The 22,658-nt window shown below is 39.7% G+C and overlaps 2 pseudogenes; both read left to right on the forward strand.

Annotated features, from left to right (window-relative positions):
- The first annotated feature begins 3,043 nt into the window (after nucleotides 1-3,043).
- Nucleotides 3,044-3,998, forward strand: LOC144310052 (18S ribosomal RNA; annotated as a pseudogene).
- A 15,792-nt stretch (nucleotides 3,999-19,790) lies between these two features.
- LOC144310053 (18S ribosomal RNA) lies at nucleotides 19,791-20,745 on the forward strand (annotated as a pseudogene).
- The last annotated feature ends 1,913 nt before the right edge of the window (nucleotides 20,746-22,658 follow it).

The raw sequence follows: 22,658 nt of genomic DNA on the forward strand, positions 1-22,658 counted from the left end.
GACAATAGACCAGTAATAAAAGCCGCTAGAACAGCCTTATTTGAAACTCACACCTCAGGGTATTGCTCAGTAGCCATAGCAGTTGTATAACCAAATACTACTAATATACCCCCCAAATAAATTAAAAACACTATCAGCCCTAAAAAAGAACCCCCAAAATTCAGAACAATCGCACAACCAATCCCACCGCTAATAATTAGCACAAGCCCACCATAAATAGGAGATGGTTTAGTGGCAAAACCCACAAAACTCATCACAAAAACGATACTTAAAATAAATACAATGTATGTTATCATTATTCCTACATGGAATTTAACCATGACTAATGACATGAAAAATCATCGTTGTATTTCAACTATAAGAACATTAATGACCAACATTCGAAAAACCCACCCACTAGCCAAAATTGTCAACAATTCATTCATTGACCTCCCAGCGCCATCTAACATCTCTGCTTGATGGAATTTCGGGTCCTTATTAGGAGTATGCTTGATTCTACAGATTCTAACAGGTTTATTTCTAGCTATACACTACACATCGGACACGGCCACAGCTTTTTCATCGGTCACCCACATCTGTCGAGACGTTAACTACGGCTGAATTATCCGCTATATACATGCAAATGGCGCTTCCATATTCTTCATCTGCCTATTCATACATGTGGGACGAGGCCTATACTATGGATCCTATGTATTCATAGAAACATGAAACATTGGAATTGTACTACTATTCGCAACCATAGCCACAGCATTCATAGGCTATGTACTGCCGTGAGGACAAATATCATTTTGAGGGGCAACTGTAATCACTAACCTTCTCTCCGCCATCCCCTATATCGGAACCAACTTAGTAGAGTGAATCTGAGGTGGCTTCTCAGTAGACAAAGCAACCTTAACACGATTCTTTGCATTTCATTTTATCTTTCCATTCATCATCGCAGCTCTAGCAATAGTACACCTCCTATTTCTACACGAAACCGGATCCAACAACCCCTCAGGAATCACATCAGACTCAGACAAAATTCCGTTTCACCCCTACTACACAATTAAAGATATCCTAGGAATCCTACTCCTGCTCCTAGTCTTAATATCACTAGTTTTATTTTCACCAGACCTATTAGGAGATCCAGACAACTACACCCCTGCAAACCCCCTAAACACCCCTCCACATATCAAACCTGAATGATACTTCCTATTCGCCTATGCCATCCTACGATCTATCCCTAATAAATTAGGAGGTGTACTCGCCCTAGTATTCTCCATCCTAATTTTAGCATTCATTCCATTCCTCCACACATCTAAGCAACGCAGTATAATATTCCGACCCCTCAGCCAATGCCTATTCTGACTTTTAGTCGCCGATCTTCTCACTTTAACTTGGATTGGAGGACAGCCAGTTGAACACCCTTTCATCATTATCGGACAGGTCGCCTCAATTCTATATTTCACCATCCTATTGATTCTAATGCCAACAATTAGCGTTATCGAAAATAATCTTCTAAAATGAAGAGTCTTTGTAGTATAATCATTACCTTGGTCTTGTAAACCAAAAATGGAGAGTAGTCGCCCTCCCTAAGACTCAAGGAAGAAGCTCTTGCTCCACCATCAGCACCCAAAGCTGAAATTCTTCTTAAACTATTCCCTGACACCCCCTACATTCATATATTGGACCACCTCTACTGTGCTATGTCAGTATCTCCAAAAAATCCTTCTTTCCCTCCCCTATGTACGTCGTGCATTAATGGCTTGCCCCATGCATATAAGCATGTACATGATATTATATCTTTACATAGGACATGTCTAGTCCAATTCCACAACCCATTGATCCTCAACAGTAACTAGATGCATATCACTTAGTCCAATAAGGGCTTAATCACCATGCCTCGAGAAACCATCAATCCTTGCCTGTAATGTCACTCTTCTCGCTCCGGGCCCATGCTAATGTGGGGGTTACTATCATGAAACTATACCTGGCATCTGGTTCTTACCTCAGGGCCATGACTCTATTTATTCCAATCCTACTAATTCTCGCAAATGGGACATCTCGATGGACTAGTGACTAATCAGCCCATGATCACACATAACTGTGGTGTCATGCATTTGGTATCTTTTATTTTTAGGGGGGGAATCTGCTATCACTCATCTATGACCGCAACGGCACTAACTCTAACTTATCTTCTGCTCTCAGGGAATATGCCCGTCGCGGCCCTAATGCAGTCAAATAACTTGTAGCTGGACTTATTCATTATCATTTATCAACTCACGCATAAAATCAAGGTGCTATTCAGTCAATGGTTTCAGGACATATAATTCTAGGACACACGTGTGTACACGTACGTACACGTGTGTACACGTACGTACACGTGTGTACACGTACGTACACGTGTGTACACGTACGTACACGTGTGTACACGTACGTACACGTGTGTACACGTACGTACACGTGTGTACACGTACGTACACGTGTGTACACGTACGTACACGTGTGTACACGTACGTACACGTGTGTACACGTACGTACACGTGTGTACACGTACGTACACGTGTGTACACGTACGTACACGTGTGTACACGTACGTACACGTGTGTACACGTACGTACACGTACGTACACGTACGTACACGTGTGTACACGTACGTACACGTGTGTACACGTACGTACACGTGTGTACACGTACGTACACGCGCAAGACATTAAGTTAACTTATACAAACCCCCCTTACCCCCCATAAACTCATGTCATCTATTATACACTTATTTATGTCCTGCCAAACCCCAAAAACAGGACTAAGTGCATACAATACTCACAAGCTTTATTTAAATTGTATACAAATGTATTGCTACTCTAGTTAACTTAACACAACAGTCTTACACGCATTCGATCTCGTGGTCTATCTATAGATAGCATCCCCTTTTTTTTTCCTCTCATATTTACTATGTATTTTATTTATTATACACACTACAATTTCAGTATAAGTTAATGTAGCTTAATTAATAAAGCAAGGCACTGAAAATGCCAAGATGAGTCGCACGACTCCATAAACACAAAGGTTTGGTCCTAGCCTTCCTATTAGTTCTTAGTAGACTTACACATGCAAGTCTCCACGCCCCAGTGAGAATGCCCTTAAAATCAGCAGTGATCTAAAGGAGCAGGTATCAAGCACACTCTTAAGTAGCTCATAACACCTTGCTAAGCCACACCCCCACGGGATACAGCAGTGATAAAAATTAAGCCATAAACGAAAGTTTGACTAAGCCATACTAAAAAGGGTTGGTAAATTTCGTGCCAGCCACCGCGGTCATACGATTAACCCAAACTAATAGGCCCACGGCGTAAAGCGTGTTTAAGATACCTTTGCACTAAAGTTAAAACTTAACTAAGCCGTAAAAAGCTACAGTTACCATAAAATAGACCACGAAAGTGACTTTATAATAATCTGACTACACGATAGCTAAGACCCAAACTGGGATTAGATACCCCACTATGCTTAGCCCTAAACATAGATAATTTTACAACAAAATAATTCGCCAGAGGACTACTAGCAATAGCTTAAAACTCAAAGGACTTGGCGGTGCTTTATATCCCTCTAGAGGAGCCTGTTCTATAATCGATAAACCCCGATAAACCTCACCACCCTTTGCTAATTCAGTCTATATACCGCCATCTTCAGCAAACCCTCAAAAGGTAGAATAGTAAGCACAATCATTTTACATAAAAAAGTTAGGTCAAGGTGTAACTTATGGGGTGGGAAGAAATGGGCTACATTTTCTACCCAAGAACATTCCACGAACGTTTTTATGAAATTAAAAACTGAAGGAGGATTTAGTAGTAAATTAAGAATAGAGAGCTTAATTGAATAGGGCCATGAAGCACGCACACACCGCCCGTCACCCTCCTCAAGTAATAAGACACAACCATAACCATATTAACTTAACTAAGACACAAGAGGAGACAAGTCGTAACAAGGTAAGCATACCGGAAGGTGTGCTTGGATTAATCAAAGTGTAGCTTAACTAAAGCGTCTGGCCTACACCCAGAAGATTTCATTACTTATGACCACTTTGAACAAAAGCTAGCCCAACTAACCCCAAACTTAAGTATCACAGACATATAAAGTAAAACATTTAGTTAAATAATAAAAGTATAGGAGATAGAAATTTTAATTGGAGCGATAGAGATAGTACCGTAAGGGAATGATGAAAGACATCTTAACAGTATTAAACAGCAAAGATTACCCCTTTTACCTTTTGCATAATGAACTAGCCAGAAACGACTTAACAAAGAGAACTTAAGCTAAGCTCCCCGAAACCAGACGAGCTACCCATAAACAATCTAAAAGGATCAACTCATCTATGTAGCAAAATAGTGAGAAGATTTGTGGGTAGAGGTGAAAAGCCTAACGAGCCTGGTGATAGCTGGTTGCCCACAAACAGAATTTTAGTTCAACTTTAAATTTACCTAAAAAAAACAAAATTTTAATGTAAATTTAAAATATAGTCTAAGAAGGTACAGCTTCTTAGAATCAGGATACAACCTTTATTAGAGAGTATATACTAACATCACCATAGTTGGCTTAAAAGCAGCCACCAATTGAGAAAGCGTTCCAGCTCAACAAACAATATAACTTAATCCCAATCATATTACATCAACTCCTAATTATACCTCCTGGGCCATTCTATTTAAATATAGAAGCAACAATGCTAGTATGAGTAACAAGAACTATTTTCTCCCCGCATAAGCTTATATCAGAAACGGATAGACCACTGATAGTTAACAATCTGATAATATCAACCCAAAAATGAAATACTTATCTACCCTATTGTTAACCCAACACAGGCATGCATTTAAGGAAAGATTAAAAGGAGTAAAAGGAACTCGGCAAACACAAACCCCGCCTGTTTACCAAAAACATCACCTCCAGCATTTCTAGTATTGGAGGCACTGCCTGCCCAGTGACACTTGTTTAACGGCCGCGGTATCCTGACCGTGCAAAGGTAGCATAATCATTTGTTCTCTAAATAAGGACTTGTATGAATGGCCACACGAGGGTTTAACTGTCTCTTATTCCCAATCAGTGAAATTGACCTTCCCGTGAAGAGGCGGGAATGCCACAATAAGACGAGAAGACCCTATGGAGCTTTAATTAACTAACCCAAACTTATGGATACTAAATACCTACAAGGCATAACATTACACCATTATTGTGGGTTAGCAATTTAGGTTGGGGTGACCTCGGAATATAAAAAAACTCCCGAGTGATTAAAATTTAGACCCACAAGTCAAAATATAACATCACTTATTGATCCAATAATTTTTGATCAACGGAACAAGTTACCCTAGGGATAACAGCGCAATCCTATTCAAGAGTCCATATCGACAATAGGGTTTACGACCTCGATGTTGGATCAGGACATCCTAATGGTGCAGCAGCTATTAAGGGTTCGTTTGTTCAACGATTAAAGTCCTACGTGATCTGAGTTCAGACCGGAGTAATCCAGGTCGGTTTCTATCTATTATATAACCTCCCCCAGTACGAAAGGACAAGGGATGTAAGGCCTACCTCACAAAGGCGCCTTAAAACTAATAGATGAAGTCAACTCAATCTAACCAGTTTATCTCCTCATAAGCCCGAGAAAAGGGGCTTTGTTAGGGTGGCAGAGCCCGGTAACTGCGTAAAACTTAAACCTTTATTATCAGAGGTTCAATTCCTCTCCCTAACAAAATGTTCTTTATCAACATTATCTCTCTTATCATCCCAATCCTTCTTGCCGTAGCCTTCCTCACCCTCGTTGAACGAAAAGTCTTAGGCTACATACAACTTCGAAAAGGGCCTAATATCGTAGGCCCCTACGGCCTCCTTCAACCAATCGCAGATGCAGTAAAACTCTTCACAAAAGAACCTCTACGACCACTTACATCCTCCATATCAATATTCATTCTAGCCCCCATTCTAGCTCTATCACTAGCCCTAACTATATGAATCCCTCTCCCAATGCCCTACCCACTCATTAATATAAACTTAGGAGTCCTATTCATACTAGCAATATCAAGTCTCGCCGTATACTCCATCCTTTGGTCAGGATGAGCCTCAAACTCCAAATACGCTCTAATCGGAGCCCTCCGAGCAGTAGCTCAAACAATCTCATATGAAGTAACACTAGCAATCATTCTCCTATCAGTCCTCCTAATAAACGGGTCATTTACACTATCCACACTAATTATCACCCAAGAACATATATGACTAATCTTTCCGGCCTGGCCCCTAGCCATGATATGATTCATTTCTACTCTAGCAGAAACTAACCGAGCCCCCTTCGACTTAACTGAAGGAGAATCCGAACTAGTTTCTGGATTTAACGTAGAGTATGCAGCGGGTCCTTTTGCCCTATTCTTTCTAGCAGAGTACGCAAATATCATTATAATAAATATCCTCACAACAATTCTATTCTTCGGTGCATTCCACAACCCATTTATACCAGAACTCTACTCTATTAACTTCACTATAAAAACCCTCTTACTAACTATCTGCTTCCTATGAATTCGAGCATCATACCCTCGATTCCGCTATGATCAATTAATACACTTATTGTGAAAAAATTTTCTACCCCTAACTTTAGCCCTATGCATATGACATGTTGCCTTACCCATTATTACCGCGAGTATCCCACCCCAAACATAAGAAATATGTCTGATAAAAGAGTTACTTTGATAGAGTAAATAATAGAGGTTTAAATCCTCTTATTTCTAGAATAATAGGCTTCGAACCTAATCTTAAGAATTCAAAGATCTTCGTGCTACCAAACTTACACTATATTCTACAGTAAGGTCAGCTAAATTAAGCTATCGGGCCCATACCCCGAAAATGTTGGTTTATACCCTTCCCGTACTAATAAAACCCCCTATTCTCACTATTATTATAGCAACTATCATGGCAGGGACCATAATCGTCATACTAAGCTCGCACTGATTACTGATCTGAATTGGATTCGAAATAAACATGCTAGCCATCATCCCTATCCTCATAAAAAAGTATAATCCACGAGCCATAGAAGCCTCTACAAAATATTTTCTTACACAAGCTACTGCCTCAATATTACTAATAATAGGAGTCACCATTAACCTTCTTTACTCCGGCCAATGAGTAATCTCAAAAATCTCAAACCCCATCGCATCCATCATAATAACCACCGCCCTAACAATAAAACTAGGCCTATCTCCATTCCACTTCTGAGTTCCCGAAGTAGCACAAGGAGTAACACTTATATCAGGAATAATCCTACTAACATGACAAAAAATCGCACCTATATCCATCCTATATCAAATCTCCCCATCAATTAACACCAACCTTCTTATACTAATAGCCCTCGCATCCGTTCTAGTAGGAGGCTGAGGCGGACTAAATCAAACTCAACTACGAAAAATCATAGCATACTCCTCCATTGCCCACATAGGCTGAATAGCCGCTATCATTATTTACAACCCTACAATAATAATCCTAAACTTAACTTTATATATTCTAATAACACTATCTACCTTCATACTATTCATATTAAACTCATCCACCACAACCTTATCCTTATCCCACATATGAAATAAATTTCCCCTAATCACCTCCATAATCTTAATCTTAATATTATCCCTAGGAGGACTACCCCCATTATCTGGCTTCATCCCTAAATGAATAATTATTCAAGAATTAACAAAAAATAACATAATTATTATTCCAACACTAATAGCCATCACCGCTCTACTTAACTTATATTTCTACCTGCGACTCACATATAGCACCGCACTTACCATATTCCCGTCCACAAATAACATAAAAATAAAATGACAATTCGAGTACACAAAAAAGGCAACCCTACTACCCCCCTTAATCATTATCTCAACTATACTACTCCCGCTAACACCTATATTATCAGTCTTGGACTAGGAGTTTAGGTTAGACCAGACCAAGAGCCTTCAAAGCTCTAAGCAAGTGCTATACACTTAACCCCTGACCAAATCACCTCTAAGGGCTGCAAGAATCTATCTTACATCAATTGAATGCAAATCAAACACTTTAATTAAGCTAAGCCCTCCCTAGATTGGTGAGCTTCTACCTCACGAAATTTTAGTTAACAGCTAAATACCCTAGTAACTGGCTTCAATCTACCTTCTCCCGCCGCGTAGAAAAAAAAGGCGGGAGAAGCCCCGGCGGCGTCTAGGCTGCTTCTTTGAATTTGCAATTCAATATGAAAATTCACCACAGAGCTTGGCAAAAAGAGGACTTAAACCTCTATTTTTAGATTTACAGTCTAATGCTTTTATCAGCCATTTTACCTATGTTCATTAACCGATGACTGTTCTCTACTAATCACAAAGATATTGGTACTTTATACTTACTATTTGGAGCATGAGCCGGCATAGTAGGCACTGCCTTGAGCCTCCTCATCCGAGCCGAACTAGGTCAGCCCGGTACTTTACTAGGCGACGATCAAATTTATAACGTCGTCGTAACCGCCCATGCTTTCGTAATAATCTTCTTCATAGTCATGCCCATTATAATTGGGGGCTTTGGAAACTGACTAGTGCCATTAATAATTGGTGCTCCGGACATGGCATTCCCCCGAATAAATAACATGAGCTTCTGACTTCTTCCTCCATCTTTTCTTCTACTATTAGCATCTTCTATGGTAGAAGCAGGTGCAGGAACGGGGTGGACCGTTTACCCCCCACTGGCTGGCAATCTGGCCCATGCAGGAGCATCCGTTGATCTTACAATTTTCTCCTTACATTTAGCCGGAGTCTCTTCTATTTTAGGGGCAATTAATTTCATTACTACTATTATCAACATAAAACCCCCTGCAATATCCCAGTATCAAACCCCCCTATTTGTATGATCAGTACTAATTACAGCAGTTCTACTCCTACTATCCCTGCCTGTACTGGCTGCTGGAATTACAATACTTTTAACAGACCGTAATCTTAATACGACATTTTTCGATCCCGCTGGAGGAGGAGACCCTATCCTATATCAACACTTATTCTGATTCTTCGGACATCCTGAAGTTTACATTCTTATCCTGCCAGGGTTCGGAATAATTTCTCACATTGTCACTTACTACTCAGGGAAAAAAGAGCCTTTCGGCTATATAGGAATAGTATGGGCAATAATATCTATTGGGTTTTTAGGCTTTATCGTATGAGCTCACCATATGTTTACTGTAGGAATAGACGTAGACACACGAGCATACTTCACATCCGCCACTATAATTATCGCTATTCCAACAGGAGTAAAAGTATTTAGTTGACTGGCAACACTTCACGGAGGCAATATTAAATGATCTCCAGCTATGCTATGAGCTTTAGGGTTTATTTTCTTATTCACAGTAGGCGGGCTAACAGGCATTGTCCTAGCTAATTCGTCCTTAGACATCGTTCTTCATGATACGTATTATGTTGTAGCTCATTTTCACTATGTGCTCTCAATGGGAGCAGTTTTTGCCATTATGGGAGGATTTGCCCACTGATTCCCCTTATTCTCAGGTTATACTCTTAACGATACTTGAGCAAAGATTCACTTTACAATTATATTTGTGGGAGTAAATATAACTTTCTTCCCTCAGCATTTCCTAGGTTTATCCGGAATACCTCGTCGGTACTCTGACTATCCAGATGCATATACCACCTGAAATACCGTCTCCTCTATAGGATCGTTTATCTCGCTTACAGCGGTGATGCTTATAATTTTTATAATCTGAGAGGCCTTTGCATCCAAACGAGAAGTTGCTATAGTAGAACTTACTACAACTAATATTGAATGACTACATGGATGTCCCCCTCCATATCACACGTTCGAAGAACCTACATATGTAATCCAAAAATAAGAAAGGAAGGAATCGAACCCCCTAAAATTGGTTTCAAGCCAATGTCATAACCACTATGTCTTTCTCAATCAGGAGGTATTAGTAAAATATTACATAACTTTGTCAAGGTTAAATTATAGGTGAAACCCCTATATACCTCTATGGCGTACCCATTTCAACTCGGATTACAGGACGCAACCTCCCCTATTATAGAGGAGCTACTTCATTTTCATGACCATACACTAATAATTGTATTCTTAATCAGTTCTTTAGTTCTCTACATCATTTCCCTAATATTGACTACAAAATTAACTCATACAAGCACAATAGACGCACAGGAAGTAGAAACAGTATGAACTATCCTACCCGCCATTATCCTAATCCTAATCGCTCTACCTTCCCTCCGAATCCTTTATATAATAGACGAAATCAATAACCCCTCTTTAACCGTGAAAACAATAGGCCACCAATGATACTGAAGCTATGAATATACTGATTATGAAGACTTAAACTTTGACTCCTACATAATCCCAACACAAGAATTAAAGCCAGGAGAACTCCGACTATTAGAAGTAGACAACCGAGTTGTCCTCCCAATAGAAATAACCATCCGAATACTTATTTCTTCAGAAGACGTTTTGCATTCATGAGCTGTTCCATCACTAGGTCTAAAAACTGACGCTATTCCAGGACGACTAAACCAAACCACCCTTATAGCCATACGACCGGGACTGTATTATGGCCAGTGCTCTGAAATCTGCGGATCTAACCATAGCTTTATACCCATTGTTCTTGAAATAGTCCCCCTATCTTATTTTGAAACCTGATCTGCCTTAATAGTATAACCTAGACTAGACTTACTCATTAAGAAGCTATAAAGCATTAACCTTTTAAGTTAAAGACTGGGAGTTTTAACCTCCCCTTAATGAAATGCCACAGCTAGACACATCCACCTGATTTATTATAATCTTTTCAATATTTCTCACCCTCTTCATTCTATTCCAACTAAAAATTTCAAATCACCACTACCCGGAAAACCCAATAACCAAGTCTACTAAAATCACTAGTCAACATAATCCTTGAGAAAACAAATGAACGAAAATTTATTCGCCTCTTTCGCTGCCCCCTCAATAATAGGTCTCCCTATTGTAGTACTGATCGTCATATTCCCTTCCATTTTATTCCCAGCACCCAATCGCCTAATCAATAATCGGTTAATCTCCATTCAGCAATGATTAATTCAATTAACATCAAAACAAATACTAGCAATTCATAATCAAAAGGGACGAACCTGAGCTCTCATACTTATATCACTAATTCTATTCATTGGTTCAACTAACCTACTTGGACTACTACCCCACTCATTTACGCCCACGACACAACTCTCTATAAACCTCGGAATAGCAATCCCCCTATGAGCAGGGACAGTAATTACCGGTTTCCGCTATAAGACCAAAGCATCCTTGGCACACTTTCTACCCCAAGGCACCCCTCTTCCCCTAATTCCAATACTAGTAATCATCGAAACTATTAGTCTATTCATTCAACCCATAGCTCTAGCCGTTCGATTAACCGCCAATATTACTGCAGGACACCTCCTAATCCATTTGATTGGAGGGGCTACCTTAGCTCTTATTAATATTAGCGCGACCACAGCTTTCATCACTTTTATTATTTTAATTCTATTTACGATTCTAGAGTTTGCTGTTGCCTTAATTCAAGCCTATGTCTTTACCTTACTAGTAAGTCTATACTTACATGACAACACCTAATGACCCACCAAACTCACGCTTACCATATAGTTAACCCAAGCCCATGACCGCTAACAGGAGCCCTTTCTGCCCTTCTTATAACATCGGGTCTTATCATATGATTTCACTATAACTCAATATCCCTACTTACATTAGGATTCACAACCAACCTGCTAACCATATACCAGTGATGACGAGATGTGATCCGAGAAGGCACATTCCAAGGACATCACACCCCTATTGTACAAAAAGGACTACGGTACGGAATAGTTCTTTTTATTGTATCAGAAGTATTTTTCTTTGCAGGCTTCTTTTGAGCCTTTTACCATTCCAGCCTAGCCCCTACTCCTGAACTTGGAGGTTGCTGACCTCCCACCGGCATTATTCCTCTTAACCCACTAGAAGTTCCTCTACTCAACACCTCAGTCCTCCTAGCCTCCGGAGTATCTATTACTTGAGCCCATCATAGTTTAATAGAAGGCAATCGTAAACACATACTTCAAGGCCTATTTATTACAATCTCCTTAGGCGTATATTTTACACTATTACAGGCCTCCGAATACTACGAGACATCTTTTACAATCTCCGACGGAGTGTACGGATCTACCTTTTTTATAGCTACTGGGTTTCACGGACTACATGTAATTATTGGCTCCACATTCCTTATCGTGTGCTTTCTCCGACAACTATACTACCACTTCACATCAAACCACCACTTCGGATTTGAAGCCGCTGCATGATATTGACACTTTGTTGATGTAGTCTGACTATTCTTATATGTATCTATTTATTGATGAGGATCCTATTTCTTTAGTATAACTAGTACAATTGACTTCCAATCAGTTAGCTCCAGATCAACCTGGAAAGAAGTAATAAACGTAATACTAACCTTGATAACTAATGTAACCCTAGCGTCCTTACTTGTACTAATCGCATTCTGACTTCCCCAACTAAATATTTATACAGACAAGACAAGCCCCTACGAATGTGGTTTTGACCCCATGGGATCTGCTCGCCTACCTTTCTCTATAAAATTCTTCCTAGTTGCCATCACATTCCTGCTTTTCGACCTAGAAATCGCACTCCTACTCCCACTTCCCTGAGCGTCACAAACCAACAAGTTGACAACAATACTTATCATAGCACTCCTACTAATCTCCCTCCTAGCTGCAAGCCTAGCGTACGAATGAACCGAAAAGGGGCTAGAATGAACCGAATATGATAATTAGTTTAAGCCAAAACAAATGATTTCGACTCATTAGATTATGATTTATCTCATAATTATCATATGTCCATAGTATATATTAATATCTTTCTGGCATTCATTCTTTCTCTAATAGGTATACTTGTTTATCGATCACACCTAATATCATCGCTACTATGCTTAGAGGGCATAATATTATCACTATTTGTAATAATATCTGTAACTATTCTCAACAACCACCTTACATTAGCCAGCATGATACCAATCGTACTACTAGTATTTGCTGCCTGCGAAGCAGCATTAGGACTATCTCTACTAGTTATAGTATCTAACACCTACGGGACTGATTACGTACAAAACCTAAACCTCTTACAATGCTAAAAATTATCATCCCCACTATCATACTGATCCCCCTTACATGAGTATCAAAGCCTAACATAATCTGAATTAACACGACAACATATGGTTTGCTAATCAGCTTAATCAGCTTATTCTACCTGAATCAACCAAATGATAATACATTGAACCCCTCCTTAATATTTTTCTCTGACTCCCTATCAGCACCGCTACTAGCACTTACAACATGACTTCTACCCCTTATACTTATAGCAAGCCAACACCATTTATCAAAAGAACCCTTAACTCGAAAAAACTATATATTTCAATACTGATTCTTCTCCAGTTGTTCCTAATTATAACTTTCACCGCCTCTGAACTTATCTTCTTTTACATCCTATTTGAGGCAACACTAATCCCAACCCTGATCATTATTACCCGATGGGGGAATCAAACTGAACGACTAAACGCAGGGCTCTACTTCTTATTTTATACTTTAATAGGATCTCTCCCACTCCTAGTAGCTCTCCTTTACATCCACAATTTCATGGGCTCCCTAAATTTTCTCATAATTCAATACTGAATTCAACCTCTGCCAAACTCCTGATCTAATGTTTTCTTATGATTGGCATGCATGATAGCATTCATAGTAAAGATACCTCTATACGGCCTCCACTTGTGACTACCAAAAGCACACGTAGAGGCCCCTATTGCCGGCTCCATGGTACTTGCCGCCGTACTCCTGAAATTAGGAGGCTATGGCATGATACGAATTACAACCCTACTAAACCCCCTGACCAACTTCATAGCGTATCCTTTCATAATATTATCTCTATGAGGCATAATCATAACAAGCTCTATCTGTCTCCGTCAAACAGATCTAAAATCCCTAATTGCATACTCCTCAGTTAGTCATATGGCACTCGTTATTGTAGCGGTTCTTATTCAAACACCATGAAGTTATATAGGTGCAACAGCCCTAATAATTGCCCATGGTTTAACATCCTCGATGCTATTCTGCTTAGCCAACTCCAATTACGAACGAATCCATAGCCGTACTATGATTCTCGCACGAGGACTTCAAACCCTCCTTCCCCTGATAGCAGCCTGATGGTTATTAGCAAGCCTCACAAATCTGGCTCTTCCTCCAACAATTAATCTTATCGGAGAACTATTTGTAGTGATATCCTCATTCTCATGATCCAACATTACTATTATTCTAATAGGAATTAACATCACCATCACTGCCCTATACTCACTTTATATACTAATCACCACACAGCGTGGTAAATATTCCCACCATATCAAAAATATCAAACCGTCATTCACACGAGAAAATGCCCTAATAACCTTGCATCTACTGCCTCTACTCCTCCTATCCCTTAACCCTAAAATTATTCTCGGTCCCATCTACTGTAAGCATAGTTTAACAAAAACATTAGATTGTGAATCTAATAATAAAAGCTCAAACCTTTTTGCTTACCGAAAAAGTACTGCAAGAACTGCTAACTCATGCTCCCATGTATAAGAACATGGCTTTTTCAACTTTTATAGGATAGAAGTAATCCATTGGTCTTAGGAACCAAAAAATTGGTGCAACTCCAAATAAAAGTAATAAATATATTTACTTCATGCATAATCACAGCTCTAGTCATTCTTACTTTGCCCATCATTATAACCTCTACTAAACTCTACAAAAATAAGCTATACCCATACTATGTAAAAACCGCTACTTCTTACGCATTCATAATTAGCATAATTCCCACAATAATATTCATCTACTCAGGACAGGAAACAATTGTTTCAAACTGACATTGAATAACAATCCAGACCATAAAAATATCCATGAGTTTTAAATTAGACTACTTCTCAATAATCTTTGTGCCCGTAGCCCTTTTTGTCACGTGGTCTATTATAGAGTTTTCTATATGATATATACACTCCGATCCTTATATTAACCGATTTTTCAAGTATCTTCTCTTATTTCTTATTACTATAATAGTCTTAGTCACCGCAAACAACATATTCCAACTATTCATTGGCTGAGAAGGAGTTGGCATTATATCATTTTTACTTATTGGATGATGATACGGCCGAACCGATGCAAATACAGCTGCCCTACAAGCTATCCTCTATAACCGTATTGGAGATGTAGGCTTCATTATAACCATAGCATGGTTTCTATTGAACTTAAACACATGAGACCTTCAACAAATCTTTATTACAACAAACGATAATTTTAATTTGCCGCTACTTGGCTTACTATTAGCAGCTACCGGTAAATCTGCTCAATTCGGCTTACATCCCTGACTCCCCTCAGCCATAGAAGGCCCCACTCCTGTATCAGCCCTACTTCACTCAAGCACAATAGTTGTAGCAGGAGTATTTCTTCTTATCCGCTTTCATCCACTAATAGAGCATAATCAAACTATTCAAACCCTCACTTTATGCTTAGGGGCTATTACTACACTATTTACTGCAATCTGCGCTCTTACACAGAACGATATCAAAAAAATTGTAGCGTTCTCTACCTCAAGCCAACTAGGCCTAATAATAGTAACAATTGGCATTAACCAGCCTTACCTAGCCTTCTTACACATCTGCACTCACGCATTTTTTAAAGCTATGTTATTCATATGTTCAGGGTCAATTATCCACAGCCTAAACGATGAACAAGACATTCGAAAGATAGGTGGCCTATTTAAAGTCCTTCCCTTCACCACAACTTCCCTGATTGTCGGAAGCCTCGCATTAACAGGCATACCTTTCCTTACAGGATTCTACTCCAAAGACCTGATCATCGAGTCCGCTAACACGTCGAATACCAACGCCTGAGCCCTCTTAATTACACTCGTTGCCACATCCCTAACCGCTGCCTACAGCACCCGAATTATATTCTTCGCTCTACTAGGCCAGCCCCGCTTCTCCCCTATAATCCTTATCAACGAGAATAATCCTCTCCTAATTAACTCTATTAAACGACTCCTTATCGGAAGTGTAACTCCTTATCGGAAGTGTATTTGCAGGATACATTATCTCCCACAGCATCACACCCACCACCATCCCACAGATAACTATGCCTCATTATCTAAAAATGATAGCCCTTGCAGTAACTATCTTGGGTTTCATCCTGGCACTAGAACTAAACCTTACCATACAAGGACTCAAATTTAACTATCCATCTAATTACTTTAAATTTTCCACCCTCCTTGGCTATTATCCAACCATTATGCACCGCCTCACACCTAAAACAAGTTTAACCATCAGCCAGAAATCAGCATCTATACTTCTGGACTCCATCTGACTAGAAAACATCCTACCCAAATCAATCTCGTATTTCCAAATAAAATCTTCTACCCTTATTTCAAATCAAAAGGGTCTCATCAAGCTCTATTTCCTATCGTTCATACTAACTATAATTCTCAGCCTACTAATCCTTAATTACCACGGGTAACTTCCATGATAACCAACACACCAGTTAACAGCGACCAACCTGTAACAATCACCAACCAGGTTCCATAACTATATAAAGCCGCAATACCCATAGCCTCTTCACTAAAAAACCCAGAGTCCCCCGTATCATAAATTACCCAATCCCCTATTCCATTAAACTTTAATACTACCTCCACCTCATCATCCTTCAAAATATAGCAAGCAGTCAACAACTCAGACAATAGACCAGTAATAAAAGCCGCTAGAACAGCCTTATTTGAAACTCACACCTCAGGGTATTGCTCAGTAGCCATAGCAGTTGTATAACCAAATACTACTAATATACCCCCCAAATAAATTAAAAACACTATCAGCCCTAAAAAAGAACCCCCAAAATTCAGAACAATCGCACAACCAATCCCACCGCTAATAATTAGCACAAGCCCACCATAAATAGGAGATGGTTTAGTGGCAAAACCCACAAAACTCATCACAAAAACGATACTTAAAATAAATACAATGTATGTTATCATTATTCCTACATGGAATTTAACCATGACTAATGACATGAAAAATCATCGTTGTATTTCAACTATAAGAACATTAATGACCAACATTCGAAAAACCCACCCACTAGCCAAAATTGTCAACAATTCATTCATTGACCTCCCAGCGCCATCTAACATCTCTGCTTGATGGAATTTCGGGTCCTTATTAGGAGTATGCTTGATTCTACAGATTCTAACAGGTTTATTTCTAGCTATACACTACACATCGGACACGGCCACAGCTTTTTCATCGGTCACCCACATCTGTCGAGACGTTAACTACGGCTGAATTATCCGCTATATACATGCAAATGGCGCTTCCATATTCTTCATCTGCCTATTCATACATGTGGGACGAGGCCTATACTATGGATCCTATGTATTCATAGAAACATGAAACATTGGAATTGTACTACTATTCGCAACCATAGCCACAGCATTCATAGGCTATGTACTGCCGTGAGGACAAATATCATTTTGAGGGGCAACTGTAATCACTAACCTTCTCTCCGCCATCCCCTATATCGGAACCAACTTAGTAGAGTGAATCTGAGGTGGCTTCTCAGTAGACAAAGCAACCTTAACACGATTCTTTGCATTTCATTTTATCTTTCCATTCATCATCGCAGCTCTAGCAATAGTACACCTCCTATTTCTACACGAAACCGGATCCAACAACCCCTCAGGAATCACATCAGACTCAGACAAAATTCCGTTTCACCCCTACTACACAATTAAAGATATCCTAGGAATCCTACTCCTGCTCCTAGTCTTAATATCACTAGTTTTATTTTCACCAGACCTATTAGGAGATCCAGACAACTACACCCCTGCAAACCCCCTAAACACCCCTCCACATATCAAACCTGAATGATACTTCCTATTCGCCTATGCCATCCTACGATCTATCCCTAATAAATTAGGAGGTGTACTCGCCCTAGTATTCTCCATCCTAATTTTAGCATTCATTCCATTCCTCCACACATCTAAGCAACGCAGTATAATATTCCGACCCCTCAGCCAATGCCTATTCTGACTTTTAGTCGCCGATCTTCTCACTTTAACTTGGATTGGAGGACAGCCAGTTGAACACCCTTTCATCATTATCGGACAGGTCGCCTCAATTCTATATTTCACCATCCTATTGATTCTAATGCCAACAATTAGCGTTATCGAAAATAATCTTCTAAAATGAAGAGTCTTTGTAGTATAATCATTACCTTGGTCTTGTAAACCAAAAATGGAGAGTAGTCGCCCTCCCTAAGACTCAAGGAAGAAGCTCTTGCTCCACCATCAGCACCCAAAGCTGAAATTCTTCTTAAACTATTCCCTGACACCCCCTACATTCATATATTGGACCACCTCTACTGTGCTATGTCAGTATCTCCAAAAAATCCTTCTTTCCCTCCCCTATGTACGTCGTGCATTAATGGCTTGCCCCATGCATATAAGCATGTACATGATATTATATCTTTACATAGGACATGTCTAGTCCAATTCCACAACCCATTGATCCTCAACAGTAACTAGATGCATATCACTTAGTCCAATAAGGGCTTAATCACCATGCCTCGAGAAACCATCAATCCTTGCCTGTAATGTCACTCTTCTCGCTCCGGGCCCATGCTAATGTGGGGGTTACTATCATGAAACTATACCTGGCATCTGGTTCTTACCTCAGGGCCATGACTCTATTTATTCCAATCCTACTAATTCTCGCAAATGGGACATCTCGATGGACTAGTGACTAATCAGCCCATGATCACACATAACTGTGGTGTCATGCATTTGGTATCTTTTATTTTTAGGGGGGGAATCTGCTATCACTCATCTATGACCGCAACGGCACTAACTCTAACTTATCTTCTGCTCTCAGGGAATATGCCCGTCGCGGCCCTAATGCAGTCAAATAACTTGTAGCTGGACTTATTCATTATCATTTATCAACTCACGCATAAAATCAAGGTGCTATTCAGTCAATGGTTTCAGGACATATAATTCTAGGACACACGTGTGTACACGTACGTACACGTGTGTACACGTACGTACACGTGTGTACACGTACGTACACGTGTGTACACGTACGTACACGTGTGTACACGTACGTACACGTGTGTACACGTACGTACACGTGTGTACACGTACGTACACGTGTGTACACGTACGTACACGTGTGTACACGTACGTACACGTGTGTACACGTACGTACACGTGTGTACACGTACGTACACGTACGTACACGTACGTACACGTGTGTACACGTACGTACACGTGTGTACACGTACGTACACGTGTGTACACGTACGTACACGCGCAAGACATTAAGTTAACTTATACAAACCCCCCTTACCCCCCATAAACTCATGTCATCTATTATACACTTATTTATGTCCTGCCAAACCCCAAAAACAGGACTAAGTGCATACAATACTCACAAGCTTTATTTAAATTGTATACAAATGTATTGCTACTCTAGTTAACTTAACACAACAGTCTTACACGCATTCGATCTCGTGGTCTATCTATAGATAGCATCCCCTTTTTTTTTCCTCTCATATTTACTATGTATTTTATTTATTATACACACTACAATTTCAGTATAAGTTAATGTAGCTTAATTAATAAAGCAAGGCACTGAAAATGCCAAGATGAGTCGCACGACTCCATAAACACAAAGGTTTGGTCCTAGCCTTCCTATTAGTTCTTAGTAGACTTACACATGCAAGTCTCCACGCCCCAGTGAGAATGCCCTTAAAATCAGCAGTGATCTAAAGGAGCAGGTATCAAGCACACTCTTAAGTAGCTCATAACACCTTGCTAAGCCACACCCCCACGGGATACAGCAGTGATAAAAATTAAGCCATAAACGAAAGTTTGACTAAGCCATACTAAAAAGGGTTGGTAAATTTCGTGCCAGCCACCGCGGTCATACGATTAACCCAAACTAATAGGCCCACGGCGTAAAGCGTGTTTAAGATACCTTTGCACTAAAGTTAAAACTTAACTAAGCCGTAAAAAGCTACAGTTACCATAAAATAGACCACGAAAGTGACTTTATAATAATCTGACTACACGATAGCTAAGACCCAAACTGGGATTAGATACCCCACTATGCTTAGCCCTAAACATAGATAATTTTACAACAAAATAATTCGCCAGAGGACTACTAGCAATAGCTTAAAACTCAAAGGACTTGGCGGTGCTTTATATCCCTCTAGAGGAGCCTGTTCTATAATCGATAAACCCCGATAAACCTCACCACCCTTTGCTAATTCAGTCTATATACCGCCATCTTCAGCAAACCCTCAAAAGGTAGAATAGTAAGCACAATCATTTTACATAAAAAAGTTAGGTCAAGGTGTAACTTATGGGGTGGGAAGAAATGGGCTACATTTTCTACCCAAGAACATTCCACGAACGTTTTTATGAAATTAAAAACTGAAGGAGGATTTAGTAGTAAATTAAGAATAGAGAGCTTAATTGAATAGGGCCATGAAGCACGCACACACCGCCCGTCACCCTCCTCAAGTAATAAGACACAACCATAACCATATTAACTTAACTAAGACACAAGAGGAGACAAGTCGTAACAAGGTAAGCATACCGGAAGGTGTGCTTGGATTAATCAAAGTGTAGCTTAACTAAAGCGTCTGGCCTACACCCAGAAGATTTCATTACTTATGACCACTTTGAACAAAAGCTAGCCCAACTAACCCCAAACTTAAGTATCACAGACATATAAAGTAAAACATTTAGTTAAATAATAAAAGTATAGGAGATAGAAATTTTAATTGGAGCGATAGAGATAGTACCGTAAGGGAATGATGAAAGACATCTTAACAGTATTAAACAGCAAAGATTACCCCTTTTACCTTTTGCATAATGAACTAGCCAGAAACGACTTAACAAAGAGAACTTAAGCTAAGCTCCCCGAAACCAGACGAGCTACCCATAAACAATCTAAAAGGATCAACTCATCTATGTAGCAAAATAGTGAGAAGATTTGTGGGTAGAGGTGAAAAGCCTAACGAGCCTGGTGATAGCTGGTTGCCCACAAACAGAATTTTAGTTCAACTTTAAATTTACCTAAAAAAAACAAAATTTTAATGTAAATTTAAAATATAGTCTAAGAAGGTACAGCTTCTTAGAATCAGGATACAACCTTTATTAGAGAGTATATACTAACATCACCATAGTTGGCTTAAAAGCAGCCACCAATTGAGAAAGCGTTCCAGCTCAACAAACAATATAACTTAATCCCAATCATATTACATCAACTCCTAATTATACCTCCTGGGCCATTCTATTTAAATATAGAAGCAACAATGCTAGTATGAGTAACAAGAACTATTTTCTCCCCGCATAAGCTTATATCAGAAACGGATAGACCACTGATAGTTAACAATCTGATAATATCAACCCAAAAATGAAATACTTATCTACCCTATTGTTAACCCAACACAGGCATGCATTTAAGGAAAGATTAAAAGGAGTAAAAGGAACTCGGCAAACACAAACCCCGCCTGTTTACCAAAAACATCACCTCCAGCATTTCTAGTATTGGAGGCACTGCCTGCCCAGTGACACTTGTTTAACGGCCGCGGTATCCTGACCGTGCAAAGGTAGCATAATCATTTGTTCTCTAAATAAGGACTTGTATGAATGGCCACACGAGGGTTTAACTGTCTCTTATTCCCAATCAGTGAAATTGACCTTCCCGTGAAGAGGCGGGAATGCCACAATAAGACGAGAAGACCCTATGGAGCTTTAATTAACTAACCCAAACTTATGGATACTAAATACCTACAAGGCATAACATTACACCATTATTGTGGGTTAGCAATTTAGGTTGGGGTGACCTCGGAATATAAAAAAACTCCCGAGTGATTAAAATTTAGACCCACAAGTCAAAATATAACATCACTTATTGATCCAATAATTTTTGATCAACGGAACAAGTTACCCTAGGGATAACAGCGCAATCCTATTCAAGAGTCCATATCGACAATAGGGTTTACGACCTCGATGTTGGATCAGGACATCCTAATGGTGCAGCAGCTATTAAGGGTTCGTTTGTTCAACGATTAAAGTCCTACGTGATCTGAGTTCAGACCGGAGTAATCCAGGTCGGTTTCTATCTATTATATAACCTCCCCCAGTACGAAAGGACAAGGGATGTAAGGCCTACCTCACAAAGGCGCCTTAAAACTAATAGATGAAGTCAACTCAATCTAACCAGTTTATCTCCTCATAAGCCCGAGAAAAGGGGCTTTGTTAGGGTGGCAGAGCCCGGTAACTGCGTAAAACTTAAACCTTTATTATCAGAGGTTCAATTCCTCTCCCTAACAAAATGTTCTTTATCAACATTATCTCTCTTATCATCCCAATCCTTCTTGCCGTAGCCTTCCTCACCCTCGTTGAACGAAAAGTCTTAGGCTACATACAACTTCGAAAAGGGCCTAATATCGTAGGCCCCTACGGCCTCCTTCAACCAATCGCAGATGCAGTAAAACTCTTCACAAAAGAACCTCTACGACCAC

Source organism: Canis aureus, unplaced genomic scaffold (assembly GCF_053574225.1).
Source record: "Canis aureus isolate CA01 unplaced genomic scaffold, VMU_Caureus_v.1.0 ptg000371l_RagTag, whole genome shotgun sequence".
Taxonomy (NCBI): domain Eukaryota; kingdom Metazoa; phylum Chordata; class Mammalia; order Carnivora; family Canidae; genus Canis; species Canis aureus.